The sequence below is a fragment of the Pteronotus mesoamericanus genome, unplaced genomic scaffold, assembly GCF_021234165.1.
Source record: "Pteronotus mesoamericanus isolate MK-2021 breed Mesoamerican mustached bat unplaced genomic scaffold, CSHL_Meso_final contig_82, whole genome shotgun sequence".
In the NCBI taxonomy this organism is placed as follows: domain Eukaryota; kingdom Metazoa; phylum Chordata; class Mammalia; order Chiroptera; family Mormoopidae; genus Pteronotus; species Pteronotus mesoamericanus.
The window spans coordinates 27,319,354-27,337,274 of record NW_026555265.1 but is presented as its reverse complement, the minus strand read 5'-3'; the positions used below and the strand labels follow the sequence as shown (position 1 = coordinate 27,337,274).

The 17,921-nt window shown below is 31.5% G+C and overlaps 1 pseudogene; it reads right to left on the bottom strand.

The window, feature by feature from the left end:
- Window positions 1–881: 881 nt before the first annotated feature.
- On the bottom strand, window positions 882–951 carry LOC129080040 (uncharacterized; annotated as a pseudogene).
- Window positions 952–17,921: the final 16,970 nt, after the last annotated feature.

The following is a 17,921-nucleotide window of genomic DNA, read 5'->3' as shown; positions in this document are numbered from 1 at the left end:
TTTAAAATGTTGTATTTTTAGAGGAGTTTTAGATTTACAGAAAGTAGGATTCCTGTATAACCCCTGTATCCTTACAGTTTCCCCAATTATTAACATTTTGCATTATTATGGTACATTTCTTAGAATGGATAAGCCAATGTTGAGACAACATTTAACTAGAGTCTATAGTTTACTTTAGGCTTCACTCGTTATGTTATAAAGCTCTCTGGATTTTGAAAAATGCATAATGTCATGTAGCCACCAGTACGGCATCATACAGAATGGTTTTAATGGCTTATATATTCCCTGTAACTCACCTATTTCTCACATCCCTCTCTTCCTCCCACTGAACCTCTGAAAACTACTGGTATTTTTAATGTCTCCATAGTTTTGTCTGTTCTAGAATGTCATATAGTAGGAATGACAGTGAGCTGCTTTTTTAAAGTGGCTTTTTTTTTACTTAGCAATATGTATTTAATTTCCTCCATGTGCTTTTGTGGCTTTCTAGCTCATACCTTTTTATCACTGAATATATTGTTTATAATCCAGCAGTTGAAGGACATCTTGGTTTCTTCCAAAATTTGGCAATTATGAATAAAGCTGCTGTAAACACTGATTCAAAAGTTTTGTGCACACATAAATTTTCAACTAATTTGGGTTAATACCTAGAAGTAGAATCACTATGTAATATGGTAAGCCTGTGTTTAGCTTTGTAAGAAATAAACTGTCTTCCAAAGTAGTTGTACCATTTTGGATTCCTGGCAATGATTAGTGAGTTTCTGTTGCATTTTATATGGTTAGTGTTTTGGATTTTAACATTCTTAGCGGTATGTAGTAGTGTCTCATTATTTATTTATTATTTGCAGTTTTGTGAAGGATTATGGTATTAAACATATTCCCACACATTTATTTGCTATCTCTACATCTTCTTTGGTAACAAACTATAGAAATGATCCCTGAAAGTATAGTCTTTTCTTTGGTAAGATATCTTTTGTCCATTTTTTTTATTGGGTTCTTTGCTTGCTAACAGTTGAGTTTTAAGAGTCCCTTTTATATTTTGGAGACAAGTGCATTGTCAAATATGTGTTTTGCAATTTTTTCCTTCATGTTCATAGCTCGCCTTGTCTTCATATTTTTAAAAGTAAATGATTACAAAAAAAGACACTGCACAATAAACTTGATGATCCATGTAAAACATCAAAAAAAAAATAAGCCTAGAAAATACTTCCTTAAAGAGGTATGCATGTTGCATGAAGTACATAATCTTCCACATCAAGCCTCGCTTTGGTATTTTCTAGGTATGTCTCTGAGACACTTAAAATCATGTTGTCCCTATGTGCCTTTTTCTGTTACTCTTAAAAATAATTCTTTGTAACATTTATTAGTGGCTTTGTAGTATGTTGACTAATAAAGGATAAATTACAAAAAAAGAAATGCAAGGAAGTAGTCTTGAGAAACTGACATCTTGACATGCTCCAGTTTAAAGAATAAATCTCTTGGTCATAATCACCTTCGGAAAAAGAAAAAAAGGACCTTTTTTCTCTTGTTTTTTAGAAGCCTTGGCTCAAAGAATAGCAAAAGTTACTCATCTTTAACTCCTTTTTTGGTAACTAGAGTGTGAAGACCCTGAAAGTAAGATACTATCTTTGTGTCCTTTGTAGGATGCAAGAAGTATTGACTACGGTATTTTAGAGGTCTTGACCTGTTTCCTAGCTAATTTTCCTTCATTTTTTAATCTTCATCTACCTATTTACTTACTCCTTGGTCTCCTCTTTATTACCTCCATGTTTAAATACACTGCAGGGCTCTCTGAAATTTAGAAATGTAGCTATGTTAATTTAAAGAGATGATAGATACAGCATTGTCACAGCTGATGCTACTATAGAGCATCTCCTTCATGTGAATTAAGAATATTTTTCAAATAAAAATATGCATTGAATGAATGGAAAAATTTTCCCAGTTCTTATGAGCTGAATTGTCCTACCCAAAATTTGTATTTTGAATTCCTAGTCCCCTGTAACTGAGAATATTACTGCATTTGGAAATAGAGACTTTATAGAAATAACTATGGTAAAACTATGTCAGATGGGTAGGCCCTAATCCAAGAGGACTGGTGTTCTTATTGTGTGAAAAGATTAAAACAGGAATAAAACACACACAGAGGGGGAAGCATATGAGGACATGGTGAGAGAACATGGCCATCTGCAAGACAGGGATAGAGGTGTCAGAAGGAAACAAACCTGCCAACACTTTGATCTTATACATATTGTATCCAGAACTGTGAGAAAATAAATTGCTGTTGTTGAAGACACCCAGTTCATGGTATTTTGTCATGGCAGCCCTAGCAAACTAGTATACCAATGTTGCTCATGCATTTACTTATCCGCCACAAGAAGGTTCAAAATGACATGAGGAAGAGATTGTTAACAAAGAAACAAACAAAGACCTCCTCTTTCTTGTACTTAAAATGGTATTAAGAGGATTATGCAGGATGCTTAATTTCTCTCAATTTCCCCTATATGAGCAGTAGGTGATAGTTAATACTATTGTTAATGAGACGTAAAAGTAGAGAACAGCAGTAGAAAGGGTCTCCTGAAGCATTTGATGGAGCTGCTCCTTTCTCTGTGCACCTGCTTAGTTAAGCTTTTTAAGCACAAGTCTATTTGTTACATAACTGGATAATGACTTAATTTGAACGAGTTAACAATTTCACACCTTCTAAGCATAAGGTGAATACTAAGTAAAAGCACTAATCTAATATCCTCACATTAGGTCATTTTTATTACCTATAATGGAACAATGAGATAAACTTGCACTTTCAAATTCAAACACTCGATTACTTGCACTAATGGAGGGGATAAGAACCATAGATAATCTGAGACATTGTTATTTATGCTTAGCTTTGGAATAGGTTTTATATTCTTGTTCCTTCATGTTTGATAGTCCAGGGGTTCACATCCATGCAAATAATGAAGTTACAGTATTTAAAACAAATACCAGAATATCTGAAGCCTACCACCATACTCCTGTGCCTACAGTTTCTTTGTAGTGTACACTTGCTGAGGAAGCAAGAAATAAATCCTGCAGATTCTAGGAAAAGGGAATAAATCCTGTGAGTTTTGAAAAAATGCCATTTATCAGGCCAGGCCAGAGTCTAGGAGAGGCTCCGCCATTAAATTTCCATTGCCTAATTCCTGCTACTGCCAGTCTGAATTGATTTCCTAGCATCACAGTTACTGATATGAGTTAAATTGGGGAAGGTCATTCTTTCCTGAGACCCAAATGTCTTTATCATCAGTGTCATAGCACAGGTTAGATTACAGATTAGTTATTAATGCTGAAAAATGATGGAGTGACTGTTTCTAAAGAGATAGGACATATGATTAGTAAGTTACAGTGGTAATCAGTGCAGGGCAACCATGCAGTTTTGATATAACAGACTCAACATTTAATTTTAGAATAGAGCTTAAATCCCAACCCCAATACCTTATCCACAGAGTATCCATTGGAATCAATATAAAATACACATCTTGTTTTGTCAATCCCTGCTTAGGATCTATAAATGGCTTCTTACTGCACTTAGCAGAAAAGCCAAACCTTTTCTATGGCCAATTTATACTTGATATGACCCCTAACTACCAGTAAATAAACATTTCTTAAAGTTTAACTAACATTTTCTGGTGCCCCCGGTGCCAGATTTCAAGGAATAAAAGTATGGACAAGACAGCCCCTAAATGCATAACACTTTCTGTCCAGAATGGAGCATATGAAAAATAAGGAAATAATGACCATCTAAAAGAAAATATTTTAAGTGTACTAGCATTCTTAAAGGGGAGAAATTACATCTATTTGAAGGATCTATGAAAGAGGTGGCCTTAATAATGATTCAAATGAGAGATGTAGGAATTGGGTATAAGTAGATGGATAGGACAATATAGGTTGGGAGCATAATTTGAACCAAAGTGATAAGAAAAAAAATGAGTGAATAGTGAGTTGTGCAATTTGGCTAGACCATAATAATAAATACTACTATTATATAAGCAATATGCTAAAAGATAATATCACCTAGTTTGCCTAATAACCAAATTATATATTATCTCTAATTTACAGATGAGTAAATTGAATAATTACAAGAATTTAAGTAACCTATTATTCCAAATCATCCAAGAAACAGATTCAAAGAATGGACTACCCATGCAAGAAATGTATGAGGGGAAACACCTGTGTTGGTTAACGAGGTGGGAGCCACTAGAGGCAGGCACTGTCACATTGTGTGATAGGTTTGATCCTGAGTAAAAAGGAAGGGATAAGGAGGGGAAGTTGAATGGAATCATCTTTCTAAAATGCAGTGCACTTCCAAGAAAATTTTGGCAAGGTCATCTGGTATTCTTCAAGCTAGAGGCACCAACAGAGGAGACATATATCTTCCCACATGGGCTGGCCTTAATATCCCTTCCTTGTTCAATCATTGACTGGGACAGCCAATGGGAAATGGGGCATCAATACCAACCACAGTGATGGACTTTAGAGCCCAGAACCTGGGGTCATAGATCAGTTAGCTCCCGCATACATCTGAAAGGAATATCCTGATGTCTGCCACAATAACAAACTCAGCAAGGTTCTGAACTGGTATTCCAACAAAATCTGTGCAATGACTTTATGAAAACATAAAAACAAAGACAAAAGAAAACAACATTACTATAAGTGCATTTTATGTTCATGGACTAAATCCTTCAATAATAAATTTAGCTTCTACATTTTTTCTCACATCAACTTAGTCATGATAAAATACTGATGTCTGTTAATTTTTCTTCTTCTTAGATTGCATTTACTAGGACTCTATGTATTTGATTCCCAAATATTTCCAAACAGTAATAGGATTTTAGGTGTCAAAAGCTATTAGTCCAAACCACTCATGATACAGATGGGCTAATTCAGGTCATGAGAGATTTCAGAGTCATCAAAGAACTAGTGACAATTGGGACTGAGTGCAAATATCCTGACTCTTGTAATCTCCACTTGCCATTACTTTTTGTCTCATGTCTCATTTCATCTCCCTTTAATTTCCTTATATGTAATTATTTCCATCATGAAATCCTTATAAATTCATCATACCCTGCTTACTCTTATATAAAAAACAGTAGCAAAAGTTTCCAGAATAGCTTCCATAGCAGTCTTCAATTTTCAGAGTTTTCAGAAGCACCACATCATCTGATTTTCTTATTTTTTAATAGTTTAGTTATTGTTTGCTTCCATTTTACACCAACAACTATGGGAAATTAAATTGGGTGAAAGTTTGGAATGCTGGTAATTAGCTTTATTTATTTATTTATTTGCCAATCCAACTACTTAATAAATGCATGCCATCTCCTAAATTTGGTCTCAATTATATTCACAGAGCAAATTCTATGAAGAAGATTAATAAGATCGTTTTTTTTACCTGTTCATTTCTATCTTGTTTAATAAATAGCCTTAGAAAAATATGAATGTAGATGAATGACATAAAATTGCTGCTGCTCAACAAATTCGGACATACCACATTGGCAATTTCATACATTTCCACATAACAGATTCCTCTCTTGAACATTTGGAACACTGAAACATTTGGAAAGTATTTACTACAAGGAAATATTTCAGTTATTAAATTCACAGAACATCAAAATCACATGAATCTATAGAGGATTCCTCACCCAATTTTTCATTCCAGTCATGAATTCTCCTACAACGTTTTGGGCAGGTCGAATAATCTGATCTTTGAAGACATCTAACAGTGAAAGGCATTCTAATTTCAGAAAACTATAATTTTCAGGGAATTCTATCTCATATTGAATTTCCTAGTAACATTACCCACTGATCTTAATTATATTTTATGTCTTATAGACTCAGGCTAAAGTATCATCCACAGGACAATATGTTTGATATTTTTGGGAAAAAAAAATCATATTTTCCCAACTAACCATTCTTTTCTTAAATGTGAACTTCTCAGTAACCGTGATTACTCTTGTTAAGATGTTATTTAGCCATTATGGTCATTATCCCATAAGTGTGCCCCCGTTTATCAATATCTCCCTAAAAATTATAGGTCTAATGACTGAACATGATATTTCAGATATGATTTTACCTGAGGAGATTTAAATTTAATATGACTATGACTTTCTTTAGCATGGACAGTATAGCCAACGAGTGTTATCATCGGATTACAAATACACCAAAAAGTTCAACTAGCCAGACACTGAGTTGTTGCCATGAAATTGACCCATATGTTTGACATTAGAGACAATGAAGAAAAACATCAGTTTTTTTCACTTTCTCTATAAATGTGTTAGCAATGACATACTATGTTGCATTGAATGAGTGGTATAGCAGGCTGAGCATAATGGTCTTTGTCTATATCCTGAGAAAATATGTCATCAAATCTCCACTCCCTCCACCCCGTTACACTAGAGACTACATCATGAATACCATCATCAAAACTGGAACAAATTAGCACTTTTCTCGGTTGAAATCTTAGGAACTAAAGAAGACCTAGAGATTGCCTGAGGCTCATAGACAATTTCTTAAGAAAACTTACTAGTATTTTGTTGCAATATGGGTTTCCAGTGTTTTACTAGAGATGTGGAAAACAAGAGCTAACATTAAAAACCTATTAATGAAAATTTGGGACAACTCAGATAAATATAAAGCAATACTTACATCATCAATCTCTATTATATAGCTGTTAATATTTCAAGCCAAAGTTTCATTTAATCTGTATTCCTACTTACCCAAAACTCCATGAAACTTAATGTAAATTTAAAACAACTAATTTACCTCAAATTTTATGTAGTTTTTTATAATAATATCATTTCTACCTCCATTAGAATCCCAGCCACTAAAATGTTTTTAGCCACAGTGCTATCTTTTTTAAACTGATGAGTATATAATGGTTTTCAAAAGAAAAAAATAGTTCTTTACACAGGTGAGGTTGGGTACAGTAGTTGTTTTGGTATCATGCAGTCAGAAGAACATTTTTTCAATCAATATCAAGGTCACTATGTAGCATAGTGTAACCAATTTTATTCACTTTTTTGACTAATGGCTACAATTTTCTTTCACAGTAGCATAACTGAGAAATGCGATTGCTTTTAAGACTTATTCGTTATATTAGCTGTCTTTGAAATACATGTTGAAAGAAGATTCCAGGGTTTCTATATAAAAATAATGTATATTTAGGTAGGGTTGATGGCTACTTTTAAAGTGACAGTTACCATGAAATTACTATTGCTAGTGCTGTGACAGAAGTGCAGTTCTGTTTTGAATTCAACAGTTTTGAAGTTAATATTTCAGATTATGATCAGGTCAGTGTATTTTTTTAAAATCTCTTTTCCTACAGCATTACAATTAAATTTTTCAATCCATTAAATTTTACTTACTTACTTAATTAATTAAAAAACCCAAACAAAGCAACACAACAGAGGTCTCTGGTTAGGAAATAATGTTTCTATCTGATATAACTCACTCATGTAGTTTACATTTGGATCATCACAGTGTTATTATTTTTTATATCTAATTCAAAACCTCTGGTATAATATCCCCTATGTATTCTATATTTTCTTTTAAATAGCTGTTAGAATAAGTCTTTAAGGTATGTAAAATAATCTTACACTTTACACAATTATCTCTATAATGTTTGAGTTAATCTTTGCTTTTAATCTTTTTTAATCTTGCTTTTTATAAGTTTTAAATAGGAGGTTAAGCCAACTCACTTGCATGGACATCAGGGTAACTAGATTATACTCCTGCGCTATCAAACTAATTGAAAATATTGATGATAATGAAAATATCTATCAGTGCATAATTGTACATCATTTTGCACAAAATATGTAAGTATTTTTTTACACACTTTAGCTCTCTATGCCTTCAGCTACCTCATATTGATATTAATACAGTTGTCCCTCAGAATCCTCACAGGATTGGTTCCAGGACCCCCTTGTGAATACCAGAATACACTGATTCTCAAGTTCCTTAATCAGCCTCAACATTCATGAGTTTCACGCACATGGATATAGAGGGCCGGCTGTGCATTGCTTCTGATGATCTCGGAAGGGCTGCCTAGAACAAACAGAAGTTGTGATGTGATGACATAATTTAAAAACCAAGCTGACGAGCTCTGCACGGGAAATGCAGTTCTGAAAATAGGAGAGCAAGCTATATAAATGTTGCTTCATTATACTTTGGTTTCTTACTCATGCATCCTAGAGATCTTTTATAACCACTTAAACAATTGGAAACTTTAGGATAATGGATTTTTTTTGCTTCTCTAATTTATTTTTATATTGTTCTAATGGTAGATTTGGCTAAGTCTGGAAAATGACTCACTTTCAAGTTATTTCTCATTTACATCAAGCTAGCATACAATTTCCATTTTTATGTTTATTTTTGAAAATAAAACATTGCATTTGCATAATCTATTTCACAGGCCAATTATAATATAAATAAAATATATTATTATCAAATGACCAAAAACACTAGAGAGGCAATCGATTTCAAAATATTTTTAATGGAAATATTTGTAAATATTTGATTTACAGATACACTGCTGAATGCCTAATTTCCAAGCACATGAAAAGGTACTTTAGAAGGAAAAGAAAAAACTTGACCAACATTTTAAAATTATATAAATGTTTAAGTAAGTGTAATTTCATATCCTTTATTGAAACAGTCTTCTGAAAATGGAATGATATTCTATTATCATTACATTTAAATTATTTCTTTTCATTTATTTTCCATTTACACTTGTCCTGGACTAAAACCCTTTTTCCTATTTTCATGAAAATTTAGATTGACACAATCTACTATAATTTGAAAGTAATTTTGAAAGTGTTATGTTTACAAAGCCAAAGATGTCATTAAATTGCTATAAGTGATTCTTTAAACGTTTGATTTCTCTGTTTTAATTTGTTTTTAACAATTGCTAGCATGTTGGTATCAATTGTTATAACATTTTGACGCAGGGAAGGACTACTTGCTTTTATTTAAAAGGAAAGTCCCATGGATTTAATATGCAAATATAGATGAATTGGTACTAATATTTGTCAAAAACATTTCCACTTTAGGGGGATAAATGATGATGGATGGAGACTTGACTTCAGGTGATGAACACACAATACAATATACAGGTGATGTGTTGTGGAATTACGCACCTGAAACCTGTATAGTTCTGTTAACCAGTGTCACCCCAATAAATTCAATAAAAAGAAAAAAATAAAACAATTCTACTTTCAATTGCAAATGACAATAAAAGTTTTATAGTTCTAAATAGATGCTCTTTAACTTGATTTTTATGCGTTTGGATATTTATGTATGCTGACAAGCTCACATCCTCTCTTATATGTTTATATGAATCTATAATAACATACATTTTCGGATACTTTCCTACCTCAATTTCAATTTTATCCTTCATTAATAAAATTGGTTATGTTTATTTTATGGCTTTGACAAATAAGTATCAGCAAATGATTTTTTAATAATTTTATGTTAATGCTGTAAGTCAAAAATAAAAATATATGCAAGGTAAACAGATACTGTTCCATATCAGCAGTTTTCGTCACTATTCTTTAAAAACTCTCATCTTATACAAACAATGACGTAATATTTTAAATGAATAGTATACTTTAAATTGTATCCAGTTTACTTATTATGGAATGCATCGTTACAAAGAAGAGTATGTTGTCACTCAATTAAATTATATGCTGTATTTCTTCCAAGGAAAATTGAAATTAGATAATGCAAGTAATAAACATGTAAGTATAAGTTTTGAAATAAAAAAGTAGGAAAAGTCTTATTATAATAAACTTTCCATCAATGCTGTTATTACACTTTTATTATATTTTCTTCCTTTTATAGTAAGAGAATTTATTTATTATAGCTGGCCACCCCATTAAAAATTATCTTTGCATTAAAAAAATGACACCAATAGTTAAAATTCTATAAATAATTATAAACATGTATAAAGGACCCATGGACAGACAAAGCCAAAGTGGGGAAGGATTGAGGGAGGGAGGTGGGGGAGGGGGGCAGAGGAAAGTGGTGGTGGGAAAATGAAAACAAACGTATTTGAACAATAAAAATAAAATAAAATAAATTTAAAAAATCCACAAATAATTATAAACAAAATCATTATAGCAGGACAATGTCAAGTAATCAATATTTTTGGAATGGCACATTTATAAACTTTGTTTTATAAGCTTTTATTATCAAGATGTTGACCAAGGCAATGACCAGAGCAGCTATGCATTTATCCAATATCGGTGTCAATGAGCTGATATTTTGTAGCTTTTTGTCAGTCTGAAATTCTAGATGTATCATATCAAAGGATTTGACCTTCTGGGGCATCTTATCTATGATCTCTGAATATGAAGTGAAGAATATAAATTCTTACAGTCATTACAAATTAATGCATAAAAGGCAAGTCTCCCTTTTGCATCTCAATATTGCATTATGTGTGAGTGCCTTAATCTCATTTGGAGATAAACTGTTTATATAAATTGTTTTAAAATAATAGGCTATGGATTCAACAGTAATTTATAAGCATATGCTTTATAATTTGTAGGATTATTTTCCATTAAAATAATATTGTAGAAAGGTAATTACAATTTTATTTTTTTCCTTGTGGTTGAATTTATTGGGATGACACTGGTTAACAAAATCATACAGGTTTCAGGTGCACAGTTCTACAACACATTATATGTGCACTGCATTGCTTTCACCACCTCAAATCTCCATCCATCACCATTTATCTACCCATACAGCCCTCTCCCTCCACCTACCCCCTCTCCCCAGCAATCACCACACCATTTTCCATGTCTACAAGATTTTTCTCTTTTTTTTCCTTTTTGTTCAATCCCTCCAATGCCCCCAGACTCCTTCCCCACCCAGAGCTGTCATCTTAGTCTCTATGAGTCTCTCTCTACTTTGCTCTTTAGTTCCTTTTGTGTATTGGATCCCACATATAAGTGAAACCATACAGTACTTGTCTTTCTCTGACTGGCTTATTTCACTTAGCACAATGCTCTCCAGGTCCACCCATGCTATTGCAAAGGATAAGATTTCCTTATTTTTTAATGACAGAGTAGTATTCCATTGTGTAAATGTACCACAGCTTTTTTGTCCACTCACCTACTGATGGACACTTGGGCTGTTTTCAAAGTTTGGCTATTATAAATAATGCTGCAATGAATATAGAGGTACTTACATTCATTTGAATTAGGGTTTCAGGTTTCTTTGGATAAATTCCCAGAAGTGGAAACACTGGGTTAGAAGGCATATCTGATTTTAGTTTTTTGAGGTAACTCCATACTGCTTTCCACAGTGGATGCATTATTTAAATCCTTCTCATGTCCCCAAAATATGGAAACCAGCTACTATAAATACTGTACAATTTTATGAGGAATAGCTTGCAGAGTTCCACTTTAACATGTCAGTTCACACATGAAAGATGTTCTCTCTTTTCACCACCTAGTCAAACAAAAAATTTTTGGTAGCATAATCACCAAGTATGGTTGGTAACTGGTATACCGCCTCTACAAAAGACATGTCACTGAGAGAGAGGCACATTCCACGTTTTTTTGAAAATCTTCAAGGTCTAAATGTAAGAAATCAAATGACAGAGAAAAGGGATCATTTCAGTTTCAAAAAGGATTCATAATAAGAATTCTCCCTAGTATCTAATACAATATAAATTGAAAGAGGCTTGCATAATTCTTTAGCTTTGTTTTGCAGCTAATTTTTTTTCTTTCTCCCCATCTTTTTAGCAGGAAAGGTCTTTCTTATGTGGCCCAGTCAAAGAAGGCAGCATGAATTGACTTTATTATGTCATGTCATATTGCTTTATTTGCTATTTTGACATTTTTTAGTTTTAGGAAAATGTAGTCACCTTGATGTGTAAGAACTCAGCAAGGAGTCGGCAACATCTCCCAGAAAACCTAGTGTGCAAGATGAAGAAATATAGCATGCATATGTGGAAAACTGACTGGATTGATGGGCTTAATACAAACCAAAGGACAGTCTAATTAAGAGACAACACCAATGTCAAATTGAGGGGGGGACGAGAGTAGCTAAAAGACTTCCAAAAAGGTTTTTCTCCTTAATATACACACTAATAATTCATTCTCTTCTTTAACTTATTAACTAGTTAATGAGGAAAATAATGCTATTCTTTATGGTATTTGATGGAAAATGATGTTAGCAGTGATTGTCAAAATGCCAAGCGTCTGGTTGCACAGAGGTCTCTACAGACTAACATGATCATTAAAATAAATCAAAACCAAGAGATTAGTGCTTCTTAAGAGTTATTTACATCTAAAGCCTCCAATTTCTTTGAAAACTTCTAAGTAGCATACGGCAATATTTGACTTTTTCCATCTGATATGTCCTTTCAAATTTTATGTGTCATTTACATTTTCATGACCTTCAGCGGTGAGAGGTGGTTAAAAAATAAAATAAAATTTTATTTTATTTTTTTATTTGATCACCACAAAAATTATTATTACTGGATATTTATGTTTGTTTATTTTGTTTTGTTTTTGGTTTATCTTTTATGAACTTCTCAAATTATATTTTTTACTCAGAATTGCTTGATAAGATTATGGAGTCTCTGTTCATGACCTGCTCAATGATTTTAAACAGTACAAAGCTGGTACTAGTCTAAATTAAGTCAAGTTTCTTCATTCCCAGAATAATGGAAAGTGAGTGTAACATCCAACAACACTTCATAGAAAGGCATTTTTTTTTTTACACATGACTAAAGAAACCCAATCTGTCATTTGAGCAGTAGGAATAAATGCGTTTATGATTTTTGATGCTTTATTTTCAGACTATAAAATCAAATCACTTGTTGGGGATGGTAAGAGGTAACATCAATGTGTTTTTAAAATTGCAACAGTCTTCTTTCCACATAAATTTGAGAAACAACACGTACAGAGATATTTAGGTACATAAATAAAAAGCTGCACTTTCTAGAGAATTCTGAGTCAATTCTGTCTTTGTTGCTGAGTTCCTTTTTTGATCTTGGGAAATCAAGTTAACCTTACAGGATATCAGTTACTTTATCTGTAAAATAGATAAAAATATCTTCCTCATAGGACTTTCATTGGGAAAACAAAACACTTAACGCATCTCTTACATGAGTACCTTGCTAGATGTTTGCTTACTTCCCCAAATCTGAACAAATATACTTAGGCTACATACTTGAATAGCCTGAAATTGAAGGTGTTAAGTATCTTTCTGAGGAACAAGAAATTCTGAATAATACACTAATGGTTGGCTCAGTTTGTAGTATTTGGAGGAAAAAATCAAAACATCTGTATTTTCTTTAAACCAGATCATGAAATGAGAGCTCTCTGTTCATGCATGAGCTTCCTAAAACCAAACTGTATCATTTCTTTTCTATGTTCAAAATTTTCAGAAAGCTTAATCCTTTAATATGTTCATGATCCAAAATATTATTTTAAAATGCATGACATAAATATGTAGCATGGCTTTGGGAGGCATTAGGATGGATACCAGAGAGTGTTCTCTAATTGGGAACAGCATTTCTTATCTGGAGTGACATCAGGTGACACCCGTGAATGTTATTTTTAAATCATTGGATATGCTTGTTGTTCCAACTGCACCAGCACCTGGTGAAATATGCAGCTGAGAGGATGGAAATTTTAAAATAAGTGAATCAGAGATTATTTTTATTTCAATTTCAAATGCTATAATCACCTGTATTTAATATTAGCCATATTTAGACAAGCTGCCAGTCTCCGCTTAAATGTATCCTTGTTACCTATGTCATTTTGCAAGTCAACATTTTAACTGCTTTCTTTCAATATGTAGATTTATCTTCTCCCATGGCTGGGTTGTCATTAAAACTGTCACAAACTAATTATTTATGTATACTCATTATTACAGCAGTAGAGTCTTCAATCCCACTGACTGCCTTTCTTCCAGGTCACCTTGTGAGCAAAACTTTTCATTTTTCAATTCACTGTTGGTTTCCTTTCCATCTGTGTGTAAATTAAAGCTACTCTACTTTCTTTATGGCAACTCTTATCTGACTAAGTCATACACCTTTTAGTATTGCTCTCCTTTTGTTGTAGTGTTACTATTGGTACCTTTATTAAAACATTTCTATTAACATCACATAGAAGAGTGTTATAACAAAGTATCCCTAAATCATAAAATTAAATTTGAGTTCTGTATATCTGTGAATTGACCTAGAGGCTGGAAAAATTAGGTCAGATATAGGAAGAAAACTCAAACCTTAAATATCTCAATAATGTAAAAACTGCAGGGCAAATGACTCTTTTTTTGAAATGCAGTATTTAATGCCTTTGCATGACATTTGAATCATCATACAGTGTAAGAGCATAGGCTGAATGTAAGGCATTTTGTGTTGGGTATCGTTGTGGCAGCAAGGATGAAAAATAGAGTCAACTCTCACAAAAGAACACAGTTTATTAGAAGAATACACAGGTATCTAACTACAATAAAGGTTAATAATAATAATAATAATAATAATAATACCAGAAACCTTTGAAACAAAAGAGGGGAAATGGAGAGTTTTCTTATACTTATATTTTTTAAAAAGTTCTACCAAGAGATATAGTTTATTAATTTCTCAAGTTGATCTTACAATAACTACAATATACCAAAATGTTTGTCAAGTTGAATTACATTTAAATTACAATTGTGCCAACTGTTTTTCTTACTTTGAAGTGATTCTTCTGTTATTCATGCCCTTAACTGAACTTACATGTCCTTATTTCTTTTACATGTATTTTACATTATATTCATTGTTCTTTTTCAGTCACTATTAAACCAGTAAGGCACAGTGATTAATCAGGAGGAATGTTTAAGTATACTTTATAATTTTGAATTAAAATTTTGCATTTTCGAACTGTTGGCTGCTCAAAGAATAGTAATGAGTTTCAGGGTTTTCTTGGAAGAATGTACCACACAGCTGATATGCAATGAAACTCAAAGACATAAGGAGAATTTCTAGACATAATATATGTATATCCAAAATATGTTTTACTTTAATAAACTATAGTTCTCATAAAAGGAAATGTCAGTTACTTAGTATATAAAGCAGAAGTGCCTCTAAAATGAAAATAAATATTCAGAAGATGAAGCAAATAACCAGAGGTGGCCCATTCATTCATCCACATCCTGAGAGATTCAGAACAGACAGTTTGGATTAATATCGTTGTGGATAAAAAGGGTTATCCTTTACAAAGGAAATAAAATCCAACATTTATCATTTTAAGAAAAGGTTGTATTTGCATTAAAACATGTTTCATGCAAATATTTAAACATAGGACATATAAATCCTCAGTTTTAAAATACCCTGATATTGTTATTAGAGAAGTGATTATTTGCAATCATTATATGTCTGTGTGTGTTTTTCTGAGTGACCAAGTTTGCCTAGTAGCCACTTCTCTGTAATGTCTTTTCTCTGTAGAATCTTAAATGTTATTTTTAGAGGAATTTAAGACAGTGACAAAATTCCATTTCAAACATCATGAATGTGAAGTACACTTAAAAATACTTCCAATCCAAAGTTTTTTCTTTTTCTTAACAAATTAATATTATTTATAATATTCAATAATTTGTTCATAAGACATAAAAAAGTAAAAATGGGTTTTATATAATATATAAGCATATACACAATAGATGAGGTTAAATAAGACTGAGACTCTATAACTAGAAAAAAAATTTAAAAAGCTTAACTTTTGAAAAAAAATTTAACTAATTTATTATGACAAGCTGAAGAAAAACCACTTAAATCAGTTCATAAAATGACATATTCTTCTATGTGACTTGATTGTATGAACTGAGGAGTTACGATTTCACTTATAATAAAATAATGACATCAATGATCAAATATTTCTGTGTCTGTTTTGACAGATGAGAAAAATGAGGTTAAGAAAAAGTAAGTAATGTCATCAATAACAAAAATAAAACAAAATAAATCTGGGCTGCAAGTAAATGTCAGAACTGACAAATAAATTATCGAAATAAAAATTCAGAACTCTTCTTAAACTATACTTTATTGGGATTTCAGTGTATTATTTTGTGTTCCTGGTCTTCAGAAAATGTTTGTTTATTCATTATTATTTATTTCAGGTTTTTGTTTTTGATTAGTTTGAGGTATTTCTCAAAGAAAATTGTACATAATGGAGGTTAAATATCACAAGAATCACAACAGAATCTATCTAAAGATGTGAAAGGAACATCAATAATTAGAGGTGATCTTGATTTGAGTTCAAAACTAAATATTAATGTAATGTGTTGTTCAGTCTCATATCCATATTTTTTTACACTAGAAAGGCAATACAAGTGTATTGTCATTGGAAAACAGAAGGGTTTTTAATAATATTTTATTGGAATCATGTTATTTTTATAAGTAATCTATTCCTATTACTACAATATTAAAAATTACTACTTTGTTCTTTTAAACATAATTCTATTTCTAGTTCTAAAATAATGACATATTATAATAATAGTATCTTTTTTCTTTACATAATTTAAAACCTTCAGAGCTCAATGGAAATATTTTAATGTAAATTATTACACAGATACTACAGAAATACACAGAAAGTTTCTGGAGAAAAATCTAACTGAAATAGCATTATATAAAGTTTATTTAAAAACTTTATATAATGCTATTTCAGTTAGAAATAGCTATGTAGAAATTCTGATTCAAAATTTAAGGAGATAGATGGACAGATAGATAAATATATATAAAAGGAATACATATATTTGTATTTTATATATACTTTTATAAATAAATTCATGTGTATTTTATCAGTCTTTCCAAAGTATAATTAAAGTGAAGTGTCAAAGATATAGTTTTATATTATGTGCAATATCTATGCATTTGATCAGTGTTAAGTTATAATTGCAAAGTCATTATCAAAATGTTTCCTTTTATTTTCAAAAGTTATTTTCTGTCACTTGTTTTAAATGTGTCCTACTTCACAATTTAAATGCCCCTATGACTTTCTTCTGACAAAGGAAGGTCTCAGTTCAAAGTTTCATGGTACCTCCAAAATTTTTATGAAGCTCTCAAAATACCAGAATAAGATTTTATATACATATATATATGCATATAATAAAAACTCCTAGCATAATGTTAAGCATAGGAGCTTACTTAGTGTGTTAAATTCTTGATTACCAATTCAATTTCATGCCACGGATAGTTTTTGAGCATCACACTAGATTTTACAGAGGGGGAAAAAAAACAGAAAAGAGATGTTGTAGTGTAGCAGGGGCTCAGAGAGAAAAAAAAAGGAAATTAGAGAATATTGCACTTTTGTAAATGATACAAAGTGCATAAATAATAGGGAGAAAGAAGTAATTATTCCCTCTGTTGTGGTAAAAGTGAGCTTCATGGACAAAAGGGAACTTAATTAAAGTATTAAAGCCCAAATAGGACGTTACTTTCAAAATTATGGGGAAAAATTATTAAAGATGGTTCCATATTATTAGAATGTAAACTACCAGTGTGACATAATTAAACAGGGATTTATAAAAATGTTGTAGTAATATGGCATTAAATCAATAAAATATAATAAAAATGAGTTTTAAAAGAAAATACAAGAAATTAAAGCCAATTTCCTTTTATCTGTACCAATATGTGTACAACCTATTTACACTGAATGTCAAAAACATTAAACATTAACAATTTTATAAAACAATTTTAATGAAAAATCAAAATTACCAGGGATGTCTTAAAATTATTGTCAAATATACCATGATATAACCATGAAAGACAAAGATTTTGTTCACTTTAGCTCTAGTGAAATCATCATTTTTCATTTTAAAATAACCAAATTATTTAAGAATTTTAATGTCAAAACTTCTTATAAGTATTTTTAATTTCATAAGCATGCTGCCACTTATTATCTATTATG